Source organism: Lactuca virosa, chromosome 7, assembly GCF_052849685.1.
Source record: "Lactuca virosa cultivar CGN04683 chromosome 7, Lactuca_virosa_CGN04683_v6, whole genome shotgun sequence".
Taxonomy (NCBI): domain Eukaryota; kingdom Viridiplantae; phylum Streptophyta; class Magnoliopsida; order Asterales; family Asteraceae; genus Lactuca; species Lactuca virosa.
The window spans coordinates 133,188,693-133,209,135 of NC_136432.1; positions in this window are offsets into that span (position 1 = coordinate 133,188,693).

Here is a 20,443-nt window from a genome sequence, read left to right on the forward strand (position 1 = left end):
AAGTCGTATGTAGTACATGATCGAATAGATAGTTAAATAAATAATTCCAACCTAAGCCTACAACCAAACAAGGAACAAGAAGTAAGGCCAAATCAGGCATTCTAAGGCTATATAATCCTAATGATGTACAACACCAAAGCATACACTTATAAACTAACAGTGTTAGTCTAAATTTGAAGTAACAGAAAACAAGAAATTTCCTAGCCTACCATGCATAAAAAATATCAGGCAATTCTATAATATAATTACTAAAAGGATCCTTAGCTTATCCACTAGCATGTATTTCTAACAATTCCAATATCAACAAATATATAACAAGTATACATATTTCTGGAGACCGCTTCCTTTAAGCTACAACTGATTGTACACATCACAACTTCTTTTCTCTTTTTAAAATATTTCTTTTCAGAAAGGTTTGTGAAAGTTCTCAGATACTTATTTTGAGTTTGGAATCATATGAGTGTTCATCCAAATCCCTCAAAATAAGGCTATCATACCAACTTGTAATGTGCCTATTTTTAGAATAAACTTTTCATTTTTTAAATAGAATAAACTTTTCATTTTTAAAATAGAATAAACACAAATTTTCATAAAGTTACATCCAAGGCAAAACCATTTATTCATAGAAGATAATTCAAAATCAGTGTTATAAGAAAAAGAAACGAGGAATCTCGAATCATAAAACTGATGATATGTGTGTACAGTAAAACATTTAATATGTAATTGTAAGCCAAATCTAAATGATTTCCCCAAAATACCGTATACATCAATAACATAAAAAACAAAAATTGGTCTGTAACAACCCCGAGTCCGTAACAACTCAACTGGTGTATTTCAACGGAATTGGTATGTATCAACCCTGGGTTTGTATCAACCCAAACGAGTATCTAGACTCAAAAAAAAAAAACTTTTGTTGGTCTTGTGATCAACTCTTCGACCTACAACATAAAGTTGGTCCCCCTGTATATTGGCCTTTCGTACAAAGAAGGAATGGATCAACCCCACAAAAGAGGAAAACATATGCATACCATAGATAAACAAACAGATTAGCACTGCAGATTATAGAGTATAAAGTCTACAAACCTTAAAACATACTATAGCTTAAAAGCATGCTACTGTCTACCCATATCCTAGCACATAAGGATATATATTGCAGTATAAAGTATAATGAGAAAAATCACATGATCTAAACAACAGAAGCCCAACAATAACCCAACAACATAACAACTAAAACTAGCTACCTAATGTCAAACTGTTAAAATGTTGTCATGGACATCTTAAACAAATAATAATTTCACTACTTTGTTGCTCTAATGGGTAGCATAGAGAAGCAGGTTCGAATCCTCATGGACATAGCCTAACAGTCAATGCCTCTTGGCACAAGGCATATACCTGACAAAAGCATAATATATAAAAAGGGGGTTTTGTTTATTAATTAAAACTAGAAATACAAGTGAAAATAAATTAATAAAATTCAATAATAAAAACCATTTCAGTTCTGCTGTAACTTTCCTAATTATGCAATCATTCTACATCTAGTTATTTAAGATGTGTTATATCTAAGCTGATACTGAAAACTACTAACAACCTCTAGTACGTTCTATTTTACCTATTTAATTTACCAAAACAAGCTCTTCAGTTAATCCTAACTTTTTACTAACTTAATTAAACAAGCTCTTAATCAAGTCAGAAAAGAAGCATTATGATCTATGAAAAATTCCCAAAAATGTTAAATACTTCTCACAAGCTCGAAAGAATAAAAATATGAATTTTCAGTTTATAATGGAGTCAATTCCCAACACGAAATAAATCTGTTACTTGTTACTTATTACTAGCTTACTAAAAAAATTATGGATTTTAATAACTGATTAACTAGATTGATTTAATACAAAATTAGGTGATCAAGTTAGAAATAATCAGAAATCAAACATTCATTAAACGCAAAACTAAAACAACTGGATAGAATCAAAATTCAAAACTAAATCTCATGATTGATTACATAAAAGCTTCTAATCTTTTTGCAAAATTGAAAATTAGGGTTTCTAGCCTAACATGGCTAAAACGATCTAAAACCAAAAAGAGAGATTAAACAACTAAATGATACTAAGCTAATTGAGACAGTCGATCCACAATCTTTAGATATTCAAAAATCGATGAAAAAGTGTAGAAATATCCCGAAAAATCATTTGAAAAGTGTTTCTCTTTTTGTCTTTGGTCGTCTAGGGTTCAAATGAGAGGACGCCTAGTATTTATATAGCAGACATGGCACCAAATAAGGGTCATTGAAAGAAGAACGGACCGTGTTTGGTTGCGGGTGGATTCCATGTCCAATTAAACGAATTACATTGCCAAAAAAAGACTTTTTTTAGAAGCGTAGGCATGAAGCACAACTCGTGCTTCGTTTTCCAGCTCGTGCACTTCATATGCAGAGTAATAGTCCATGATATATTGCAAAATCAGAAAAAAAAATGTGATCGGGGAGTAAGCATGGCCCATGCTTCGGAAGCATGGCCTGTGTTTGGGTCGTACAACTTTAAATATCCAAAATAATGCACTGATTTGGATCAGGATGCTTGAATGGCCCGTGCTTCTGCACTAAAGTTTTTAAAAGGCCTTAAAAACATATAGAAATCTTTCGGTTAAGTTTCATAAGTGGAGAACAACTAGTATTTGGTAATTTTTTTTAGAGTTTTGGCACCATATAAGCTCCAAATATGCTTTATTTATGCTGCAAATATGCTCCACTGAATTCTAAATTACCGTTAAACTCGAAATATCTGAAAATGACATAAAAACAAAAGTAGTATGACAATGTGGACACAAATGCGTAAAATATGATGCAAAATACTAATAAAAACTACTATAAAAGATGCATAAAATGACATCTAAGACTAGTCTTTAGTCAAATACTAAATTCTAAGCAAGTTTTACCAAATGTCAAACCAATCAAAAGTCAACATGAAACGAAAGTTAATTGTCATCGATCACCGTACATTGGCCAGGCCTTGGGCGCACCGCGACTAGCTAACCACCACATCAGAGTAGATGTTCAATCAACTTAATCCATTAAGCTCTTCACCACTAAGTCCAAGGCCCAAAATCTCATATATGGCTCTTAACAATGCATTAATGGATAAAGTTTCGAAGTTCATCCATTAAGACATTCCAATCAAGCAAGATCTAAACATTAGCACTTAGAAATTACTTAACGGACCATACAACGTGCATAAATTAATGGGAATGCAAAAGATTCCAACTGTCTTAGTTAAAAAGGTCGAACGGACATTCCAAATTGCTCAAAAGGTGCTACAGTTCCTTTAACTCCAAGATCACCAACAAAATGGGCCAAAAAGTGACAAATACAACAATTGACGAGATCAACCAAATCAAAGAACAAGTTTGAAGCTTTATACTTACAAAGGTTCAAAATTATTACAACTTTTCTGGATCTAAACTTGAGTCTTCCTTCTATGCACAGAAGAAACTGCTTGATCTTCAAGTTCCATCCAAAAACATGGAGAAATAAGCTCACAAATGGAACCAAGGCTTAAAAACAAGAGAGAGGAGGGTAGAGTTTCTCAAGGACTATTCTAGGGTTGATGGAGGTTGATAAGTGACAAGCCCTTGAGGTTAAATGACTTAAAATTCTACAAAAAACCGAAAAGACGACAAGCCCATTGGTCCCGAAACTGCACCGCGGTTCATTCCCAAGTGCGCGGTGTCATCGCACAAAACATACCAAATTCAGAGATCAGCAAAAGTAGTTACTGGTTTCCTGCTTCACCTCTTCCTTCTACTTTCCATTGGACTATAAACCTCGTAATTAAAAAATGGAAACACACCATCGAAAATAGGGTGTTACAACATATTTATCGCCTTCCAAAATAATGAGAGAGAATAATACACATCAGCATACTCCCTTGGAAGGCCCATTTCTTAAAGGGTAGAGGATCCTTCAACATAGCAATAAACACGAATATATTCCTAGGAAACGAAGGAAAAAAGGGCTCGTGAACTAATCCAATTCCACACCATAATAGCCTAATTGAAACTGAAATTCACATTATCATTCCTTCCTCATTCACATTACAAAAGTAGCAAGTGGAGGATTTCACGAGAATACCTTAAGAGGAGAAGTCAATTTGTGGCATCTATCATTCGAGATAGTAATCCCTTAAGGAAACTTAAGTATCGTGTGACAACCCGAAATTTTCTAATAAAAGTAATCTTCTACCAAGACCCAATTGTTTTATGTTTAAGGAGTAATTTCCCCCAAAGGTAACTATTATTATCAAAATATAGTTTATACTTTAAGGAATATGTGAGAAGATCCCAAGCAAAAGTAATAGGGAAAATACTATTTTACCACAGCAGTAACGCTGCTGACTAAAAGTGAATAAAACATAGACTCCAGGTGGTATCAAATGAACCATACGCCTCGGAGAGTCTAAAGGAATGAAGTATAGACTCCAGGCGGTATTAAGTGAACAATACGCCTCGGAGAGTCTAAGTGAATGAAATACAGACTCAATGTTTGGATTTAATTTACTCCTTAAACATAAAACAATTGGGTCTTGGTAGAAGATTACTTTTATTAGAAAATATAGGATTTTCTGGAAAGAGTTCTAATACTCTGTAAACTCAAATCACCATTATCTAGTGAGATTATTTTGAAGAAAAACATGTATTTATACCAATGTCATTAAATACTTATGAACTCACCAGCATTAAAAATGCTGATACTCGCTTTCAAAATAACTTGTATTCTCAGGTCATCAGTAGACAGGTACACCCCGGGAGCTTTTGCGAAGTCAGCCTAGTACCAAGCTGCAGCTTATGTTATTTCCTATATCTACTTTTGATGTTGTTATTAAATGTAACCTATGTAAAATTATTACTATTAATGCAATGGTTGTTGTACTTTGATTACTATACTGCATATGTTGTGATACTTGACATGACGTCCTCCACCCCAGAACGTTTTCGTCGTTCCGGTTTTGGGGTGTGACATCTCGTGTCCATGAGCCATTTGGTAAAGCATTATCAAGTAGAATTCTTACTACATGGATTGTATTGAAAGTAACGAAGTTCATTTAGTGGCCTTTAGGAGGAGTAATAACATTTATTCTAAAATCTCACATAGAAAGTCAAGAGCTAAAGTTATTAAACTTGGTACTATATGCAATAAAGTTATATGAAGGAGAAGTTTCGTACCAAGGAAATGTGGGAAGTGGTATCCCAAATAAAAACATCATTTTGGCATAGTATCTAAAGTATTAGAACATGATAAAAATAACTTGAGGTTGGGGAATTTTTAATAAGGGTATATTTGAATGGATGCAAAAGTATGTATTGCTCATGAAAACCTGGAAGCATTAATCAAGCTTATAAGTATTTAAAGTTGGGAAAGTTATTGGGCTTTAGACATAAATATGCACATTACAACTAAATAAAGTTGGTGGGTTTAGAATAAGGTTATCTTATGTAATATGCAATATAAATATGACTTATATTATTCGATATTTTGATATGTGCTAAACGTTTGGGGTATTTTGATACGTCCTAAACACCATAGGAAAAATTTTCACTTTTCTATAAAAAAAACATTTCCACAATAAACCATAAATAAACCAAAATATTTTTCAAAACATATCCCAGAAAATCAAGTATCAAAGCAATCCCTCAAGACATAAACCATAAGAGTATATGTATGATCACACCTTTGCCTTTCCCTGATCATCAGAAGTACCTGAAAGCATTAAATAAACAACTATAAGCCATATCTTAGTGAGTTTCTGTGACAACCGTCAAAATTTGAGTCTATTTTAGATTTGAATAAACTTAGTGTCACGTATAGGCACACCAAATTCTAGACTTAGAAACTAGAAGCTAAGTTATTGTTGGGTTTTGAGCATTCTAACACTCCTATGGTGTACATGCAACCCTAGAAACCTTGGATCTATGTTTTCTCTAAAATACGTGCGTAATTGATTTCCAATATTTACAACCTAACTAGCATGTTATGGGGTACTTGTAATATAAAACTTTAAGTAGAATAACATACCTTTCTTTTGTGGTTCATTGCTTGGAGTTTTAGAGCCTAGCACCAACAGTGTGGATGCCTCAAGTGGTGTCACTAATCACCCAAAACAACTTGGAAATACTTGAGAGAATATGATTCTCACTAAAATCGGCCCACTCTTGTTTCTCACACATACTCGTGCCAATTCTAGAACCAAGGACCTCTTTATATACTATGGAGGATTATGGTTACACCCTAATACCCATGACTCTTCATTTACCTAGGATCCATGGGTTAAAAGCTCCATGGACTATCCATGGACTTCCATATACTCTTAGCCCATCCTAAATACATCTTAGCCCATTCCATATATATGCAAGAGTCCATATTTAATTACTTTCATTTGATCATTAAATTAATTCCAAAAATCAGTTCTTGATCAACACTAATTAAATAATATTAATATATTATAACGTATAATATATTAATGGATTATAATACATCTTATTCTCAAAAATATATCCATAAAATTGTTAGGTGAAGTGCAACCCAAATGGACCATGCCGGGTCGGGTCAAGTTATACGAAATATAGTTACGGACTTAGACACCTTATCCAACAGTCTCCCACTTAGATAAGTCTGATAACTATAGTTGCAAGTCTAACTTCAGGAACCAACCAGCAATCGTAGCTCTTTTAAAAATCTGTTGAACTATGAAGCGCCATTTTAGATTAGTGATCATATAATCCTCTGTTCTCAAGATATCAGCCGAACAAATACATGGAACAATGTTGTACTTATTGTCCAACAGTTGTTTCTCGATCTCTGATTTGTTTGACAAAGAACTAAATTGAACAAATCAATTAGGTTCTGACCATGCCCAACACATAAGTGAAAACCAAATCATCGAGGGGCCCAGATATCGCTTCTATTTCTAGAAGAAACAGATAAACTTCGACTCATATGCTTGTACTAACTACTAGTTGAATTATGCACAAAAGCACGTTTTATGACATCAAGTTACTGATGCGTTTTCGCACAATCAATGGATAACCAACTCATAGTCAACGATTCATATCTCTAGGTTTGAAGATATATATGATATTACCGTCTCACGATCACTTGAGATAAATTCCATGAAGTGGTACAAGTTAGCGTGGGTTTAATCCAATACTCAGAACTTATGAGCGCTCATGAATGTTGTAGCAACCATTGCTATGTGTGATGCACCTTAGACAAATCTTACAAGCCAGATTCATGACAGTCTTAATTCAATACCTACTTCCAACGTATGACCGACTGTGGAGAGTTTGAATAAAATAATTATTCTGGAAGTCAAAACATGCAAAATTGAAACAATAGTAAACGATCAACATAGGATAGTAACACTTTACTCATAAATAAATAACGACTTTTATTTAATCATAAAATGTTAATTACATTTTACAAGTTTCAGAAAACTCTCTAATTATTAAAACTAATATCGTCTCTCAGCCCGATGCGTCTCGCAAGTTGCAAATGCCTAACCCTAGTCAGTCCCTTCCTGAGGGGATCTGCAGGATTCTCTTCCGACGATGCCCTCTTTTCCACGAGGAGTACTTCTTCTATTTTGTGTCTTATCAAGTGATATTTTCTGTCAGTGTGTCTGGATCTACCTTGATCTCTTGGTTCCTTGGCTAAGGCAACCGCACTATTGTTGTCACAGAAAATCTCCATAGGCTCCTGTATAGCTGGTACAACTCCAAGGTCTCTAATGAAGTTCTTCATCCATATCGCCTCCTTTGTCGCTTCACTTGCTGCTGTGTACTCTGATTCACACGTAGAATCAGCTACTGTCTCCTGCTTGGAACTTTTCCAAGTAATTGCTCCTCCATTTAGGGTAAAGACCCAGCCTGACTAAGAGAGAAAATTATCCCTATCAGTCTGAAAGCTAGCATCATTATACCATGCTACTCTCAAGTCATCACTCCCACCGAGGGTAAGAACCCAGTCCTTAGTCGTCCGTAGGTACTTGAGAATGTTCTTTACCACAGTCTATTGAGCCTTGCCAGGGTTTCCCTGATATCTGCGGACCATGCTCAAAGCAAAGGCCACATCAGGGTGAGTACAAGTCATATCATACATGATCGAGCCAACAGCGGAAGCATATGGTAATCATCTTATCTCTGCTATCTCAGCCTCTATACTCAGACTCTGAGTTTTACTCAGTCTGGCATTGTACTGGATCGGTAAGTCTCCTTTCTTGGAGTTCTCCATGTTGAACCTTTTCAACACTTTATCCAAGTATGTACTCTTATTAAGTCCAATTAGTCTTTTACTCCTGTCTCTCGGTATCCTCATCCCTACGATATAGGTAGCTTCTCCAAGGTCCTTCATAGCGAAGCACTTCCCAAGCCAGGACTTAACCTCCTGCAAAGTTGGGATGTCATTTCCTATGAGTAGTATGTCATCCACATACAGTACCAAAAAGCTAACTATACTCTCACTAGCCGTAACATATACACAGGACTCATCCTCGCTCCTCGAAAAGCCAAACTCCTTGACTTTCTCATCGAAGCAGAGATTCCATCTGCGAGATGCTTGTTTCAATCCATAAATGGATTTCCCAAGCTTACACACTCTATTAGGGTACTTTCCATCGACAAAACCCTATGGCCGATCCATGTAAACATCCTCACCCAACTTTCCATTAAGGAAAGCGGTTTTGACATCCATTTGCCATATGTCATAATCATGAAATGCAGCTATGGATAGCAGAACCCTAATAGACTTAATCTTCGCTACTGGTGAGAAGGTCTCATCATAGTCAACTCCTGGAGTTTGAGTAAAGCCCTTCGCCACCAGTTGCGCTTTGTAAGTGTGCACTTTCCATCCATGCCGGTCTTCTTCTTGAAGATCCATTTGCACCCAACTGTCTTACGACCTGGTACATTGTCAACCAACTTCCAAACTTGATTGTCATACATAGATTGAATCTCACTATCCATAACCTCCTGCCATTTAACAGACTCGGGGCCTGCCATGGCTTCGTTGTAATTATTAGGTTCATCCAAATCTATCAGTGTACTGTCACTGATAAATGTATCACCTTCAGTAGTGATGTGATAACCATAATAAAAACTAGGTGTGTTCCTAACTCTAGTGGAACGTCTCGGGGGTACAGACTCATCTATCGGCTCAACAGGAGTTTCCTCCTCAGGTTGGTCGCTAGTGTTTGAGGTTCCTTCACCCCTTGACTCTTGAAGCTCTTCAAGGTCAATTTTCCTCCCATTGTGTCCTTGGCTTATAAATTGTCTCTCACGACAGACTCCTCTCCTTGCCACAAAGACCACATTCTCACCGGGTCTGTAGAAGAAGTAACCAAAGGATTTATGTGGGTAGCCGATGAAAATACACCTCTCACTTTGAGGTTCTAGCTTGTCGTGAGACTCGCGCCTCACGAAAGCCTCGCAACCCCATATCTTGATGTGGTCCAGATTGGGAACTTTTCCGGTCCACATCGCATGAGGTGTTTTGGCAACCTTCTTTGTAGGGAGTAGATTAAGGATAACATACCCCCAGAATGAGATTGCTAAAAAAGCTCGACTCATCATGGAAAGAACCATGTCCAGCAAGGTTCGATTGCGCCTCTCAGCCACACCATTCAACTGTGGTGTCCTAGGAGGTGTCAATTGTGAGACAATCTCACATTCCTTAAGATAGTCAAGGAACTCAATACTAAGATACTCTCCTCCCCGATCGGATCGGAGCATCTTGATGTTCCTGCCCAGTTGAGTCTCCACTTCCTGCTTGAACTCTTTGAATTTTTCAAAGGTTTCTGACTTATGCTTGTTCAAGTAGATATATCCATATCTACTGTAATCATCAGTAAAAGTCACATAATAGGGATCAACATCACTTGTGGCGGTTTTGAAGGGTCGACACACATCTGTGTGTGAGGTCCAACAAACCTTCACCCCTCTCACAAGAACCAGTGAAGGGTGACTTTGTCATTTTTACAAGTAAACAACACTCACAACTATCATCTGATTTTAGGTCAAATGATTCCAAAACTCCAGCCTTTTGGAGTTTGCCTACGTGCTTGGTGTTGACATGTCCAAGACGACAATGCCACAAGGATGCTTTATGCAAGGTAATCGAAGAATCGATATGAAATACATTATTCCCTAAGTTGTCTATAATCGACACAGTTTCATATACACCATCGCAAGGTAATGCTTTAAAATAAAACACATCATTATAAAACGCATCAATAACACCAATTTTATTATCAAATGAAAAGGTGAATCCTTGCTTGTACAAACTATGAAAGGAAATAATATTTCTCGCCATTTCTGAAGAGTAACAACATTTATTCAAATATAAAGTTAAGCCATTATTAAGCAATAAAGAATAAACTCCAATCTTGGTCATAGGTGATACTTTCCTATTGCCCATAATTAAGTTTATCTTCTCGTGCTCCACTTCTTCACTACTTCTTAGGCCCTGCAAATCAGTACAAATGTGAATACCACAACCTGTATCAAGCACCCAAGAGTTAGTATGCAATGAGTTATTAGACAATATGGTATAAATACCTACATGGGTAGGTTTAACTTTCCCATCCTTTACATCCTGCAAGTACTTAGGGAAGCTTCACTTCCAGTGCCCCTTTTCGTGGCAGTAGAAGCATTGTGCTTCCTTTGGGTTTGAAGAAGGAGGAATGGGACCTTTCTTGGTCTCAATTGAAAAGGAGCCATCAAGAGACTTTCCCTTGGTACCCTTCAAAGGGGTCTACCTCTTTTTCCCCTTTCTCTGGCCAATTTCCAGAACAGGGGCTGTTGTAGGAGTAGGAGTAGGAGTAACAACCGATTTACCTTGAAGGCCACTTTCAGCGGTCCTTAAAAGTCCTTGAAGCTTTATAAGTGTAACTTCCTCCTTGTTCATATGATAAGTTATATGAAACTGATTATAACTTGGAGGTAAGGAATGGAGAATGATATCAATCAGCATGTCCTCGGGGAAGTGCACATTAAGCTACAGCAACCAATCCACAAACCTTTGCATTTTCTACAAGGGACCGGTGATGGGTTCACCATCCTTCATCCTGGCTGTTATCATTGAGGAGATGATTTCATACCTCTCTTGACGCATGCTCTGATGGTACCTTTCCATCAGATCCAGGTGCATCTCATAGGGGTAGAAATATTCATAGGATTTCTTGAGTTCGGGAGTTATAGTAGCCAACATATGGCAGGACACTTTAGTAGCATCCATCTCATGTGCAGCGTACTCCGCAATCTCCTCAGGCGTAGCAGTGGACTCATTGATAACCTTAAGCTCCTTGTTAAGGACATATTCCTTGTCCTCATTGCGAGTAATCATTCTGATGTTCCTAATCCATTCATTGAAATTAGAACCATTAAAAGTGACTTTCCCACACAAGTTCCTGAGGGAAAAATAGCTTGTAGGGTTTGAGCCAGTAGTAGTGTTGGAAGACGTCTGAAAGAAAGAAGGACAAGTTTTAATTTGATAAGAAGTCCTTAATAAGTCACCCAAATGAAATGTTAAGGCTAGGATCCTACAAACTATTTCATAACTTGGAAGACGGATGCCGTAATCCAAGCTATAAAATATTTGAAGGTAGGTAAATGACGATTTACTAATTTCCACCATTATAAACGAAATAAATTATTAAGTTTTAATAGGATTTGAAACTCCTAGATCTTTTGAGATACATTGAACTTTCAATGGCATGTTTAAATCTCGATTGTGCCCTCTCAAGTTTGTAAGTGGGATGCCAAGGATCGCAAACAAGTAGTGAATACCATGCAAATTGACTTGGTACCCTTAATTTTATCACCTAATCGATGTTCCGGTTAACCACACGCGCTCCACCGATCTATGATAAAACTTAAGTCACCCTTTGCCACTCTTACTAGTCCTTGTTAGTGTTTTGGTTAACCATACACGCTCCACTAACGACTTGGTAAGGTACAGAGTGTAATTTCATGGTTTAGCACCTATTTCACATTTTTCTAAAGTAACTAAGATTGGGAATTAATAAAGGTTTAGTTACTTGATAATTTCATTATACTTTTAATGAGGATTAAGGTCCTATCCTACCTATTCGGCTAACGACCCTCCACCAGTCAAGGAAGCGGTGGGTGAGAGTGGACACCCATTAACCTGCCATTTTATAGGCAACAACCTTATACCCCCCTTATAGACCGGCTTCGTGAATGAGGCCTACCAACGGTAAGAGCGACTTATTCTTATACATATATATAATAATTAAACCTTTAATATTATAGAAGTATAAGGGTTGAATTTTAAGCTTTTAAAATTCTAAGGTTCAATTTGGAATTTAAAGTATTCATGTGTGAGACTTTACAAATTCCAAATTTGAGGGAAAGTATTGAAAATATTGAAGACTTTTCATTTCATAACTTATGAGTTTAATGGTCCATTAAAATGAAGACTCTTCACTTTATGTAACCTCTTATTCTTTAATGACACTTTTAAAAAAATGACTTTTGGTTATCCATAACTTGAGGGCAGGTTATGGACTCAATTATTAGGCATTAAGATCAAGAATCAATCATCAAACAATTCAGCAAATAATTCCTATGATCTAACCATAACTCATAAGAACATGAACATCCATATCAAAATTTAAAGAATCATATTAATACATATAAAACATGAATATTTGATATTAGCCATTGTAAATGGATTAGCATAAGCATTACACCATCTAAAACAAGTTTTAAAACACCAAAACAGTTTAGGGTAATGTTTGCAGTCCATTTCCAGCAGCAAAACTCGAAAATCTGCATTCAGGGGCTCCTACTCGTCGAGTGCAAGAACCTACTCGACGAGTAGGATGAATTATCACATGGACTCGTCGAGTCCCCCCATGGACTCGGTGAGTTCATGCAGCAGATAGCAGATTTTTGAGCTTTTTCAACAAGTTTGCATCAAGTACCAAGAAAACAAGCCTACGCTCTGATACCACTGTTGGGTTTTGAGCATTCTAACACTCCTATGGTGTACATGCAACCCTAGAAACCTTGGATCTATTTTTTCTCTAAAATACATGCAAATTTGATTTCCAAGGTTTACAACCTAACTAGCATGTTATGGGGTACTTGTAATATAAAACTTTAAGTAGAATAACATACATTTCTTTTGTGGTTGATTGCTTGGAGTTTTAGAGCCTAGCAACAATAGTGTGGATGCCTCAAGTGGTGTCACAAATCACCCAAAACAACTTGGAAATACTTCAGAGAATATGATGGTCACTAAAATCGGCCCACTCTTGGTAGTCACACACACTCGTGCCAATTCTAGAACCAAGGACCTCTTTATATACTATGGAGGATTAGGGTTACACCCTAATACCCATGACTCTTCATTTACCTAGGATCCATGGGTTAAAAGCTCCATGGACTATCCATGGACTTCCATATACTCTTAGCCCATCCTAAATAAATCTTAGCCCATTCCATATATATGCAAGAGTCAATATTTAATTAGTTTCATTTGATCATTAAATTAATTCCGAAAATCAATTCTTGATCAACACTAATTAAATAATTTTAATAAATTATAACTTATAATATATTAATGGATCATAAACATCTTATTCTCAAAAACATGTCCATACAAATTGTTAGGTGAAGTGCAACCCAAATGGACCATGCCGGGTCGGGTCAAGTTATACAAAATATAGTTACGGACTTAGACACCTTATCCAACAGTTATATCCTAGTAGAAACATGGAAGCAATTAGAAACGATGGATAGTATGCTTAGATTTCACATTGATATGTGAATTCTACAAGTACTTTAATTGTAGTGACTATCAAATTTGGGTCATTCATTGAATCAATCATCTTTGTACATTCATGTAGACACTTAATGCACTTGACCTAGTGCTAGAAATTAGGTCCTAGTCTCGTAGGAACTTAAGTTAAAGTTAAAAACTAGGGCTAGTATACTTGATTCTTTGATTTCACCTAAATCTCAAAATCACTACATAGAACGCTCAATCTCTCTCTCTCTCTCTCTCTCTTACTCATTATACCTTCCTTCTTTATTCAAAATCCTGAGGTTAGATTTTGCATGTCCTTGAGAGAGAGCAAATCCGATGTTAGCAGCAACTTCTGTGGGAGAGATTTTTCCAATTCATTATTCATATGTTAACTCAAATTTTTGGAGTTTTGTGGCCTGTTTTCATGAAGGGAAATCCCAAGGAGGTGAAGAGAGAGAGAGAGAGAGAGAGAGAGAGAGAGAGAGAGAGAGAGAGAGAGAGAGAGAGAGAAAGAGAGAGAGAGAGGGAGGGAGAGAGAGAGAGAGAGGGAGAAAGAGAGAGAGAGAGAGAGAGAGAGAGAGAGAGATTGGATATCCAAAGAGAAAAAATCTCTCTTTTCTCTCTCTTTTTTTCTACCTAAAACCCCTAATTCTTTACCTCTATGAATTATCCCCAAAATCCACGAATTTCCATCTAAATATCCCTCGTTTTACTCAAGAATCTTCATCATTTGAAGTTGATATTCAAGGTAAAATCAATTTCCTTATATTTTCTTTAGTTTTCTTTCAAAAATTTCATGTTTTGTTGCATTTTTCTCCCTCTTCTACACCATTCTTTATGAACATTCATATAGCATCAAATCCCTTGACCGTCCTTTGGCAATTTGATGATGAAATCCATAGTGATTTGCTTCCCTTTCTACATGGGAACCTCCAAAGGCTTGAGCTTGCCATGCGGCCTTTGGTTCTCAACCTTGACCACCCGACAAGTCAAGCATCTATCCACGTACCATGCTATCTCCCGCTTCATGCATGGGCACCAATAAATAAGTCTCAAGTCTTGATACATCTTCATGGATCCAGGGTGGATCGAGAAACTAGACGTGTGTGCCTCTTCCTTCACTATTTCGCCAAAAGCTGGGACCCAAACTTGTCTTTACTGGGTCATAAGCTCGCGACTATCGGTGGTAAGCTTGTCAAACTGACCCTTGATCCTCTCCTACTTCTATTTCTCCCTCTGGATTCCCTCCGCCTGAGCCAATCTGATCAAACCAATAAGTGGTGAGTCGATTTTCATTCGCAAACAAAGTCCTCGTAAAGGACTACCAGCCTCCTTGCGGCTCAAGGTTTCGACGACCGCATTGGCATTCCCTGAATGATAACTAATCTCACAACCGTAATCCTTGACCACGTCAATCTATCTACACTGCCTCATGTTCATATTAGGCTGATCCATAAGATATCTCATGCTCTTGTGATCCGTGTAAATGGTACAACGGACCCCACATAGATAGTGTCGCTAAATGTTGAGGGTAAACATTACTGCTCCCAATTCTAATTTAGATGTAAATGTTGAGGGTAAACATTACTGCTCCCAACTCATGAGGCTTCAACTGCCTGGATACATACACAATGAACCTATCCCGCTGCATGAGTACTGCCCCCAAACCTGTGATCGACGCATCCCAAAATACCACAAAAACCTCAACACCCTCAGGAAGCGTCTATACATGTTGGGTCATATGGATTGCGTCAATTGTATATTTATTGTATAGTCCTGTTTTTGTAACGGGTTGGGTCTGTCCACCCGGTTTTTAATGATTAGGGTTTAGCTATTTATAGTGCATTCATGCACAGTTTTTAGGAGATAATCTAGAACCCTACGCTGCCTTTACAGTAGCAGTTGTTCATAGAGCTCTTCTAAGGCAGTTCTTTTCAATCATTATGCACAACTTTGATCATCGTTTTCTTCGTTTTGATTTAATTAGGTGTTTAGAATCTGTCGATCTACTTATAATTGTTCTATCAATTGGTATCCGATTAGGAGATTGTGTAAACCATACACATCTCTTCTATTAAGAGTTAATAGGGTTTCTGCTTTAATTGGATCTGTGATTTTCCGTCTTCATTGTTTTGACGATTGTTGATGTTAGATCATGATCTTTATTTCTTCCCTAAACTCGATTTCAGTTTTACACATCTGGTTCGTTACAGGTTTTATTGAATCGAAAACTTGCAGCATGAAGATTCACAAGTTAACTCCATCAATCTCTCAAGCAGCATCGGATCTACAACAAGGATCCCTATACTCTTTCCAAATGATTATGAAGTGTGGGCACTGCACTTTGAGAATTACGTGCTAGGCCTTGAAGATAATGGTTCCTTGATATGGGATGTCATAATCAAGGAGACGGTCGCTCACACTGGTACAAAAAGAGTTATCAAAACTCAAGCCGAGTACAACAATCTTCTTCTGGAAGTTGTAAATGTACCAAAAGAGGAAAAAGACATGTTAATTAGTAATGTCGAGCCTATGAGAATTATCAGATTCGCTTTACCTGAAGACATGTTTCGATTAGTGAGCTCTTGTAATACGGAAAAAGAGATATGGGAAAGCTTAGAGAACTCTACTCAAGTGATGCAAATATTGAGCATTCAATTAAAACATTGTTACTTTCGTTGTTTGGAGCCTTCATTCAAAGGCATGAGGAGAAACTAGACCAAATGTTCAACCGTTACAACCATCTTTTCAGCGGGATGGTGAAACACAAGATAAAACGTGAATTGATAGAGAAGAAGGCCACATTCATGAACGGGTTGAGATCCGAATGGAAAGCTGTGGTGTCGATGGATAAAGCGCATGGGCAGTTTAAAAGCTACTCCTTGGCGAAGCTTATGGGATTCTTAGGTAACACAAGGATGAAGTGACAAAGGAAGGAAAGATAGTATCTAGGATGGGATCTTCAGCCCTAGTTGCGAAGGGCAAGAAGGTTGTAGAAGAAGAAGGTTCGAAATCTGATCTCTCTGACTGCGAACTCACAAAAGAGGAGTATGCACTGATGGTGTCAAATCCAAGGAAGTTTTAAAAGAAGAACTTTATTTGCTTCAAAAGTAGGAACTGGGAAGCGAGTTATATATATGACAAGGCGAAGGAAGAAAAATGCAAGAAATCGCCAAAAGATGAAGTAAAGAAAGAGAACAAGCTGGTAGGAGATTCTGGCTATGACTTCAACTATTGTCATGGCTAGAATTATCTAGCGAAGGAGTGTATGTTGAAGAGATTGAATGAGAAGAATGAAGAAGAGTAAAAGGATGAAGCTTACCATCTTCAAAAGATAGAGGGTTGAAGAAAAAGAAAATTGTTGATTATGCTAAACGTGCTCTGATTGTGCAGGAAGATGACGACGAGTTCAGAAGAGTTGAAGTGTGGTCGACCGATTCGGAGGAGGAAGAGGTTCGCAGACCTACACATGGCGAGTGTTTCCTTGCAAAGGCTGAAGTTCCGGTATATGAGGGAAAGTGCATGATGGTTCACAAAGAAGTTTCAGAGCAGAGAGGATATGCTTCGAACAACTGTTTCGCTGCAAAACCTGTCATCGAGCAGATCAGCGAATGTTAGAAGGTGACAAGCAAGGTACACTCTATTCTTGAACATCTAAATATTATTGTGTCTCATTATGAAACTGAATTAGATGATTTGGAATTTATGGTCTTTAGTTTCAGTGAAAGTTTAAAAAGAACCTTTTTGAATAATTCTAACTTAACCGATCAACTCGGCAGGGTTTCGAAAAAAAATGAAGAGAGGCGCATGTGGATCGAGAAGTTATAGTTGGATTTATCTAGGTCTAGGGATGATTTAATTTATTCACAACAAGAAAATTTGGGTCTTTTGAAACAATGAAACATTTTCTGTTTGATTGCTAAACGTCTTTACTTTAATATCACTCAGCTGCATATTGATTGTGAAATAGGAAAGAAAATTCATAAGATGATTTTTCCCTTTCTTGAATTGAAAGTGGACGAAATCGATGTGGACTGTTACAAGTGCGAATCTATCGTGTCATCTGACAAAGTCTCGGATGCTTTCAGAATCAAATCATACAAACAGTCCAAAGATCATAAAAATATGCTGAAACAAATTTTGGGTGAAAAAGATAAAGAGAAAATTAAGTCTGATACTGTACAAAAAATTGACTCTTTATGCACTAAGTTGAGTACAGAAAATAAAATTAATGTTGAAAATGTATCTGAAATTGATGATGATAGTGACATTAGTGAGATTTTTTGGAGGATGAGGTTGATTGTTCATAATTTGTTAAAAGTGAACCTGAACATGCAAAAGATTTAATTTCTGAAAATTCAGTTGAGTTTTCTCGGATTTCTGAAAATGGTTCGAAAGTTGTAAAAGAAAATATTTACTTTTCCAAAAGGTTAGAACAGTTCCTAACCAAGTTTTCGCAACTACCGGATTGAACAAAAATTAGAGTGTAGAACTAACGTCCCTTGTAGAAGAAGACAATGCTCATGGGTGCGGAAAATATTTTTGGTCTGCTCCCATCGAAAATGCAGAAGAAACCAGAGGTCTCTCTGAAAAGACCTCTTGGAGAACGAAGGGAAGATACGTGGAAGAACCAATGAACAAGGTCAACTAAAGCTACGAAAAAGGAAGTCCAACTGGAACCAAAAATGTTCCAAACGATACATCATCCGAACAGGCTGAGACTCTTGTTAGAAAGTCAAAACCAAGAGCTAGTCATCATAAGTCCTCTGAACAATTTGCTGCTCAAAAACGTCAACGAAATGCTAGATATAATAAACAAATTTGAAAGAAAGGAAGCATTTCTGGAGATCCAAATATCCTAACTTCGTTTATCAGGAAAAATCAGCAAATCCTCGTGCGAAAGTATCTTCATATCCGAACCCTAACAGCTTTTCAAAAACTCAGTCTTCGTTTCCGCATGTTTCAAAAACAAAAGTTTTTCAAAAACTTTCATTTTCAAAACAAGTGAAACCTATGGAGAAGACAAAGCCTCACTTCTTTCCTAATGTTTGACAATCAGCCAACACATCGAAAGATGTTAAGGGCAAAGGGAAGATAGTTTCAGAGTCTAAAATTCCTTTTAGAAGGTCCGAAACTAACTCAAAATGAGAGGAAAAGAAAGTTGAGAAGAAGTTTAACACGCAAAAAATCAAAAATAAGCAAAGGAAAATATCTTCAAAAGATAAAAACTCAAAAGATAATAGGATCACTGTTTTTCAAATCACAAAGAAATATAATTCTACTTTAATTAAACGATCTTATTTGGTTGATGAAGCTATTACTTTTCCTGTTTCTGTGAAAGCCTCATGAGGACCCAAACAACTTTGGGTTCCTAAATCTCTTTGATTTTTGTAGGTGATTCGTGACGAGAAGTTTGACTCCGAATGGTACATTGATAGTGGTTACTCACGTCACATGACAGTAAGGAAGGAAGAACTGAGAGAGTTCACAGCATTAAAGGATAGAGCAAGATTGAAATTTGGCAATAAATCACTCGGAGAGATTAAGGGCTATGGAATAATTACGAAAGGGAAATTTTCCATTTGGAAGGTAGCATATGTGGAAGGCCTGCAACACAATCTAATCAGTGTTTCTCAATTGCTTGTAGGTAGAGGGTTAAAAGTATCGTTCGATGATGAGGGATCTGAAATTATAGAAATGAAGACCAAGACCGTGTTGCTGAAATCGAAGCGAAAAGTGGAGATGTATCCATTAAATCTCAATACCATCAAAGGGAAGCCATCCATATGCCTTCTACGAAAGCATCTTCAGATTACAGTTGGCTTTGGCACCGAAGGCTCTCGCATCTCAACTTCAAGGAAAAAAATAAAGTCGTACTTGGTTATCATGTGCGAGGGTTAGCATTACTAAAGTTTGAGAAGGAACATCTTTGTGCCACCTGCGAGCTAGGGAAGCAGAGCAGGAAGAGTCATTCAACGATTATAAACAACAAAGTGATTGAACCACTTGAACTATTGCAAATAGATTTTTCTGGTCCTTCTGCTATTAAAGACATTGGTGGTAACAAGTATATACTAGTTATTGTTGATAATGTTTCTAGATTAACGTGGATTTATTTTCTTAAAAAGAAATATGAAGCAACTCCTAAGCTCAAGGACTTTATCAAATAGATTGAGCTTCAACTACGAAAACTGATTCATAATATTTGCAGTGACAATGGTTCGTAGTTTAAAAACCATGTGTTTGAAGAATTCCTGACTGAAAAGGGAGTTGCTCACAACTTCTTGGCTCCCTACACTCCTCAACAAAATAGGGTCGTTGAAAGACGATACCGATCTCTTTGCAAAGTTGCAAGAACCATGATATCATTTGCGAATCTACCGCTATACTTCCGGGATGAAGCAATCGGAACTGCCTCCTTCACACAAAATAGATCTCTCCTCAATAAACGATTTTCCATTACTCCCTATGAGATTTTGAATAATCACAAAACTAATGTCAAGCTTTTCCATGTATTTGGTTCCAGGTGCTTCATTTTCAATTCTAAAGAGCATAGGAACAAATTCGATGTGAAGGCTGATGAGGGAATCTTTATAGGCTACTTTCTGACATTGAAGGCATATAGGG